Source organism: Micropterus salmoides, unplaced genomic scaffold, assembly GCF_014851395.1.
Source record: "Micropterus salmoides isolate LMB-PRFRI ecotype aquatic unplaced genomic scaffold, ASM1485139v1 Ms_hic_scaffold_337, whole genome shotgun sequence".
Classification (NCBI taxonomy): Eukaryota; Metazoa; Chordata; class Actinopteri; order Centrarchiformes; family Centrarchidae; genus Micropterus; species Micropterus salmoides.
The window spans coordinates 16,944-25,066 of record NW_024042673.1 but is presented as its reverse complement, the minus strand read 5'-3'; the positions used below and the strand labels follow the sequence as shown (position 1 = coordinate 25,066).

The following is an 8,123-nucleotide window of genomic DNA, read 5'->3' as shown; positions in this document are numbered from 1 at the left end:
AAGGTAAGGAGTTTGCATGCCTGAGATAGAGATCTGGCAGGCAGCAGGGATTTGGAACCTACAACAAGTACACCGTTCGGGTAGCCTTATGGTGCGCTTGCATTCCACTCTCATTCTTCTTCTCCCCTTTCATGCGGTTTTCTTGTCCTCTCCCTCTCCTTCCTAAAAGTTTTATCTCATTTGTGTTCCTCTCAATTACATTATTCCCTCTTTTCTCCTCTAGGTGGTAAACCTGGTTTTAGAGAGGGACTTGATGAGCCTACCCAGGGTTTCTCTCAGTGCAGACACCAGCAGCAGCAGTGTTTCCAATCAAAGCATCAGTCCAGCTACCAGCCCACTAAGGATCAACAGCCACTCGACCATCAGTACTCCTGCAAACACGATTTCTGACCGGCCTAGGGACTACAGCTTTGTCAATGATGGTAGGAAAACTCAGCATAGGTTTACACCAATGGACTTGAACTAAAATGCATAAAAGTGCTCCAACAAGCTAAGAAAGGCCAGGATGTCTTTCTGGGAACTGCTCAGAAAAAAATTGCAGAGCATTTGTGCTTTTGCATTCTTTCCATAATAAATACAATTTTGCCAATAGATCGATCTGCAGTTCTCTAAGAGAAACAGAACATTATGTCTCAAAACTTTTCTGAGGAAGAACCTGCGTGAAGTACTCTTAAGCTGTTTTGTGCTTCAATAGTCAATCATGCTAGTCTGGCTGCTTCAAGGCAAACTTTCACACACTTCCTTCTCTTCATCCTGATCTTCATTATTGACCCTGACCTTTTTCCTCTTCTTATCCAACTGGCCTCACCTAATTCTTCGGTCTGTCCTTCTATATCTGGCAGGCATCACAGACAGGATGATCCTGTTTTAATACAGAGTCAATGGTGTCCCTTTTAGAAGTTATCATCTTGGCAACCATTAACCGAAGACATCTGATGGCAAAATAGCCAATGTCCATTGACATCTAAACCTTCAAAATGTCCCTCCTACCCATTTCTGTACAGACCTGTATTGCTGCTCATTGTATGTACCTTTATGTATATATCTGTCACTGAATAAAGTTACTGAACTGAATTTTTAATTCTATCAAAATGGTTTTATAAGTGATAAATTTTTCTGTTGCCTTTCATCATGTCTACAGAAGGCTGACGAGGACATGCAAGTAATACTTCTTTTATATTGAAATAACAAGCCTTTATTTCCAGTGATGAAAAAAATACTATTCTGTGATCAAGAGAATCTGTTCTGACCATATTTGAGTTGACACCTATGGTTGACACATTTGTATTTGAAATCAAAAGAACTTTTAAAATCCGAACCGAAAAAATAACTCCTGAATGAATCCAACTGTTGCAAAAACTATAGTCTGCTTTAAGGAAAAGTTTTTAATTTTGGGAAATGTTTTTCTTGTTGAGGGTACATGAAAATACTGATACGACTCTCATATCTGTGTGGTAAATATACAGCTACAACCAGCAGGGGGTTAGCTTAGTTTTGCACAAAGGCTGAAAACCGGCTCTGTCCAAAGGTAACAAAATCCGCCTACTAAAACCTCTAAAGATCACGTATAAACTCGTAATATCTTCTTCTTATCTTTCTTTAATTTTTTTTACCGGTGGACAGAGCCAGGCTAGCTGTTTTAGCATGTTTCCAGTCTTTATGCTAACCAGCTGTTTGCTGTAGCGTTATATTTTATGAGATATTACAGAGGTAGCCCTAAGCAAGAATGGGTATGGGAATATATATTTGGATAGTCCGTCTAGAAATAGTTTATAGAGAATTTGTAACAATTGTTTTACTTTGTCTGTAGATGTTTAACAGATTATCAGTAGAGTTCACATGACAATTCATGAGCATACCCTTGACAAGATGGGTCATTTTGTGCCGAAACCTAATCAAACCTAGAAAACGGTTTTATTGTGAAACAGTTGAATTGTTGACTCTCAACCAGTATGCTATTGAAATGTTACAAATACTCTAATACTCTGTAGTCAGACAATCCAAAAGAAGTGTATTCTGTATTTCCCAAAATGACAAACTATTGTTTTTTTTAATTACTGAAAGTAATGTGTGAAATGTAGAACAAAGAAAAACTGTCCGTCCTTTCTAGTATACCTGCACCAGATTGAAGCGACGCCTGCAAGCTAGTTCAGACAGACGACTATTGTCTGCTGCAACTGACATAACCTTCTCAGTGAAACATGCTGCATGTCCAACACAAGACCCAACCTTGCACCATATCATCCACCTGTAGGTTCTGAATCTTATTTTCCCTGTCAGAAAGTTACTATTGTCACTCCCCCATCCCAGTGACCCTGCCTTGTATTGCTCTTGGCTAGTAGAACGCAGTTGTTAGTTTTACACAGGGGTTAATTCTCTTATGGCTCTTACTAGTATCTATGGTCACTTGTAGATCTCTTACTGTATTGATGCTTTATTGATGCTTAGTATGTTATTCCTCAAATTTAAGTCGCTTTGGATAAAAGTGTCTGCCATATGAGTACATGTAAATTGAGACAGCAGCCTACAACACCCCCCCAGCCTACGACAGAAATACACTCATCAGTGTCGGAAAAGGAAGGGATTTGATTAGGTGCAGCAGACCTTGAGACGATCACTGCCTGCGGCATCTTCTGACCACCTTGCCAGACCAAACACCACCGCAAGCAGTGCAGTCTTCCTGCGAAAAGCTAAACAAATTTCAGAGAGAGATTTTGATTATGCACTCAGAGAGTATTTTGCTAGTGATAACATTAGTACGCCGCCACAACACCAGCCGATAAAGCAACCTGCAGGCTAGCCAATCTACCAGCAGATCAGCCCCATGAGTCTGGATGAATTAGCTTATGTTTTACACTCAAGGCTCAAGCTTCATTAGCTAGCTTTCTCTGTGTTAGCAAGCAAGCTAACGTTTGCTAACATTAGCCAGCTAAAACTACAATATCCCAATATGTTTCACATGCTTTGCAGTAATGTTAGTTTTGACTTTGGACTTTTGAACTGTGTTGGACTGTGTTATTGGCAGTGCCAGTAGTTTGTTGTTGTTAGTTGACTCAGTTTCTAAGCTAACATTAGCTAGTGTTGCACACTGTTGAGGCTGTAGGGGAGTGGACGAGAAAGCACTCGGGAGTGCGCATAAACGTCACACCCTCTGGCAACCAAGAAAGTCAGGGAAGTTCTCCTTTTTAATTTGCATTACAATCTGTTCACACATTGGCAATACAAGGTTATTGATACATGTAAATTGCTTCACGTTCTTACCTATGGCACCTTTAAGTTTCAGTCTCAACAAGACAAAAAAAATTTTAATAAAAAATTTAAAAAAATAAACATTGTCCAATGAATTTTCTAAAATAAAAAAGATGATGAGCTCTATCTTTTCTCTTCCCTTCCCTCTGTTCACCCTTCCACTTCCAATTCCTTTTCATCCCTGATCGTTTTTCACCTCATCATTATTCCGTTACTGCCTCCGTCTTCCTCCTCCAAATCCTCAGACAACACCCAGGAAGTGACTCTAACTAAGAGTGCCAACGGCCTGGGCTTCAGCTTCATAATGTGCGAGCTGGATCCCCCAACTCAGGACTTCAGCAGGCTGGTCCGAATAAAGCAGCTTTTCCCCGGCCAGCCAGCTCAGCAGTGCGGCAGGATCCAGGAGGGAGACGTCATGTTGGCCATCAATGGGCAGTCACTGAAGGAGCTATCCTATCCAGTATGTGCAGATTTCAAATTAAGTTTTTTTTTCCATTTGTGTTTACTAATCTTATCAGTAACCCTTGATTTGCTTGATGTGATGGGACTTTTCTTTAATTTACTTTGCATGATGATGATGTTGTTATTGCCCTTTCATTAAAATCATATTGTCGTCTATCTCTAATATGATGCATTTTTTATGGCTACATGTAATTTTTGCAGGGTAGATCAGCACGGCACTGGATCTATATGACGAGCCTTTAACCAAAGCCGGTTCAATAGTCTGACCATATTGCACATAAATATGCAGGCATAAATATTAATTTGACTATTGTGGGTTATTTTTCTCTCATGTGATGGTCTAAAATGTTGTTTTAATAGGATAGGTTTCTTCACCCTGACAGGAAATACTGATACACCTTTTTGTAGTTACGTGGCATGGAATTGATACTTTTTAAAATTATTGAAGATCTGCAGCGTCATTATCATATATTATAAAAGTTCTCTATTCTTTCTGTAGAAGGTGCTAAAGCTGTTCAAGACTTCACCACATGAGGTTCGACTGACTCTCTGTCGGCCTGCACCAGGTACACACACATACACTAACATTCAGATGTACACATTTGCACCCATCAAACCTAATGTCCTCACCTGTTTGTCTGTTTTCTGTAGGGATCCTTCCTTCCATTGATCAGTTTACTGGGACATGAGTGATGTTGCAGTGTTACACAGCAACACTGTGCTCTCTGATCAGTCAGGAAGTGGTGATGGAGACTGAGGACAGAATGAACACTACGGGTGTTCTGATCAATGCATTAAGCTGATTTTATCGATGACCTACAAAGCTGCAGAAAGGTCAGTGATCTTTCAAAGTATGACAGGATGATCTGACACGTCATGACCTTCTTCATTATTATTATTATTATTATTGACAGTCCTGAAGCTGTTGCTAAACCAAATCTTCTTATGTGCCATCAAGAGTGAGGACTCTCCAGGGGTTTTACATAAACAAAAAAGCTGTTGATTTTACTGAGTATTTGATAAATTTTTTGAAGAAATGTGCAATATGATCATATATCAATAGCAATGGCTCTTTTCGTGGCTGGTTATGCCTTGTTGGTTCATGGCAATGCTTCACAGGATCATATCAAATTCAAGGGCAGAGAGAAATTCTGCTGACATGAACTTTACATGATCTCAACAATCTTTCGTCTAAACCCAACCACTTTCTAAATTAAATCTAAAGCCTTGGATCCAAACATTTTTTAATCTAATGTCTTTTCAACATATCGGGACAAAGAACCTCTACTTCTAAACCCAGTTTGATCCATGATTATGTGAAACCACAAGCAACCCTGACCAACTTTTAGTGCCTGTTCCTCTTGTAGCCACAAGGTGGCAGCATAGTGCTGCAAGTGACAACGCTTGTCCTCTTTGTACTGTAAACAGTAATCATCCCTGCTGCAGGTCTCACTTCTCAGTTAAGAGCATTTCATGAAAACACTAGGGAAGCTAATTGCGTGATTTTTTTGCTCCTCCACAGGAAATCCAGAAGAGTCATTTTGTTGACACCAACAGAAGAAGCCGTAAAATAATCATTGGTATACATTTTGTTGAGAATATGTTGCATCTTGAAATCACTAAGAAAATGGTGAACTGTACGTTTTCTGTGTGTTGGAAACTTCTGCTTTTGACCCCCCCCCCCCCCCCCAAGTTAATTCAAGTTCACTGTTCAGAAATACAATGAATACAAACCCTCATTTTCCCACAAATACAAAAGCTATTAAACTGAGTTTGACCTAATATGGATGATCCACCCCCAAACACTCATTTAGTATCCTGACAAACCGGGTAGTATGTGCACACTCACACACACACACACCTCCCTGGGTGAGGAGCCAGTAATGGCCCCTCGTAAATAAGGGTTCCTGTATTTCAGTGAAACCCAGTAGTGCATCTGGATCCCATCAGAGCTCGTGTTCCCTTTGCAAATGATCCCAAATGTTTCTAATTATGCCAGTGGAGTCGGCACGAGGCTGTGTGAGCGCTTGTGTGTGTTTCCGTGTTCGTGTAATCGCCCTGACGGACACGCACACCCGTACACTGGCCTCTGTTTATTCATGAACAGAGTAACAGAGATGGACAGCGTGGTCTTGACCTCTACAGCCTTTCACATAGGACACTGCATGTGGTGATGACTGATGAGTGAAAGATGGGGTGGAGATGGTGGTGGCTCGTGGAATGTGCAAAGAAATTTAAAATATAAAATCAAACAACTATATGTGGAGCATATGAAGTGAGAGAAAGCTTTTGTTGAAATCCATAGTTGTACAGGACCTTCCTTACATTTGGATTCAGGACATTTACATATTGTAAGACAAGCACTCGGTATGTAAGACCTGCATCATGTTAAATATATGTAAATTGTTTGAATTTCATCCAATTTTGAATACAAACCAAGTAAATGTGACTGTTTGCACTTGCATTGTGTTGTTACAACTTGTAGGTGCGTGACTGCACACACCAGGGAACATTTTATTAAGCGCTACCAGAGTATTTACGGTGGACTTTTTCTATGGTACTTCACCGTAGACGAATATGCTGGAATTGAGCCACTGTTAACTATGCCAAGTGCTGTGTGCGACTGTAATGGAGGGCAACAAAAACATGATTTTGTGGGAAAAACTTACCAGGGTAGCTTTTTCAGAGGCAGGTCATTTTATCACTTTCCTCTTGTCCTGTGGATAATTTTTGAAAAGTGTACAGGAGCCGCGTGTTCACACCACACACTACCACATTTTGATTTGATTTGTGTGATTGTTTGTGTAGAGAAAGAAACTAATAAAATGTTAATGTAAAATTTCTGTTTGTTTACAGTGTAGGTTCACTGGGTGTATATATAAAGAGAGTATATTTATTAATGTAAAATAATTTCTATATGGTCTACATTTAATGTAGACAGCATTTAATTCTGTGCTGTGCAGACATATCTTACTGCAGTGTGGGACTAATATTTATTAGAACAAATATAGTGCCATTATTTACATTATTACAACTTTCTATAGATATGTAGTAGATATTTTAATATTACAATACCAGATAGATTTTTTAATTTCGATTTTTAATATAGTCAATATATTAAGGTTGACAGTGACCAATCTGTACACAAGCTTTTAGATGTTAAATTTTATTAGATGTAGATCTCTTTGTCTAGACAAACACAAACACGATCAAAATTTGGTAGTACGTCATGAACACACTATGAACACTTAACAGCCAATCATAGTGTGTTACATCATCTGTAAATGAAGGACTCAGCCGAGCAGAGTAGATCTACAGGCAGAGCTTATATGGTACCTACACCGGTTCCCTTACAGTCAAAATGACTGCAGACATAAAAATAAAACAAAAACTTGGATTTATTCATTTCGTAATCTCGTGCCTAACTTTAGTGGATCATAACATACTGGAGCCCGGTCTCATCTTAGGGAGTAAAATACAGATGCTTTAAGAAAGCCTGACAAAGTACCCTTCAGCGTCAGTGTGAGATGATAAGGGTTTTTCAAGTAACTCCAATGCAACCCATCAGCCTTAACATAATTTGCTTATTTCATTCCAAACCTAATCAAAAGCATGATGTTTCCCTAAAACTAACCAAGTAGTTTTTTTTGCCTAAACATAACCAAACTGTATACCACATATTAACTCAATAATTATCTCATACGGCCGATGAAGTGTACCTTGTAGATTGATTATGACTTCAAACTTGGAAACTGTGTGATGTTAAGCCTCATTTGAAGCCAATTATAGCAACATTATGTAAGATTTGTTTTTTTTGCGCAATTTGGTGTGCCGACCGTTTCAGAGTGTAATTCATCCCTGTCATACAGAATGACAGCTGCACACATGCATTTATTATGATGACATTACCATGAAGTATTAGCAAGTTCCCAACACAGCCAAACATCAAGCAAGTGCAACAACACAATACACTGCAGTATCACTTACTATTCCAACAGCAAGCAAGCCAGATCACCATCTGTCTTGCATCCTTTCAGCTCTTTCTGTCACGATCCTGTGTGTCTTGTTGGGGAGTCTGGGTTTTGGTTCCATATCATGTCAATGCTTCTAGTTCATTGTCTGTATTATTTTTGTTTAGTCTGCTCTGTATTCTGGGTTCTAGTTATGGGTTCTCGTTTAGGTTTTGACTGTTATGATCCCTGTATCATGGTTTGTCTAATTTCAATGTGTTTCTGTTATTGTCTGAATTTAGATTCTTGTCTGGTATTTTGTAACATGTGTTCTGTCTGTGCTGGTTGTTAATTTTGCCCCATGTCAGCCTGTCAAATGTTCTGTCTGTTCCCCCAGTAATTCCTCTGCCTGCTTCTCCGCTAAGTACTTTGAGTTCCAGTTAGTGTATGGTGTGTTTTGCA

General features: G+C 39.3%; 2 long non-coding RNA genes across 2 annotated transcripts; both read left to right on the top strand.

The window, feature by feature from the left end:
• Positions 1-201: 201 nt before the first annotated feature.
• Positions 202-1,074, top strand: LOC119884345. Its single transcript, XR_005440980.1, has 2 exons — positions 202-422; positions 843-1,074. It is a non-coding gene; the product is annotated as an uncharacterized LOC119884345 (long non-coding RNA).
• A 3,136-nt stretch (positions 1,075-4,210) lies between these two features.
• On the top strand, positions 4,211-6,169 carry LOC119884346. The gene is made up of 3 exons (XR_005440981.1): positions 4,211-4,277; positions 4,363-4,545; positions 5,234-6,169. It is a non-coding gene; the product is annotated as an uncharacterized LOC119884346 (long non-coding RNA).
• The last annotated feature ends 1,954 nt before the right edge of the window (positions 6,170-8,123 follow it).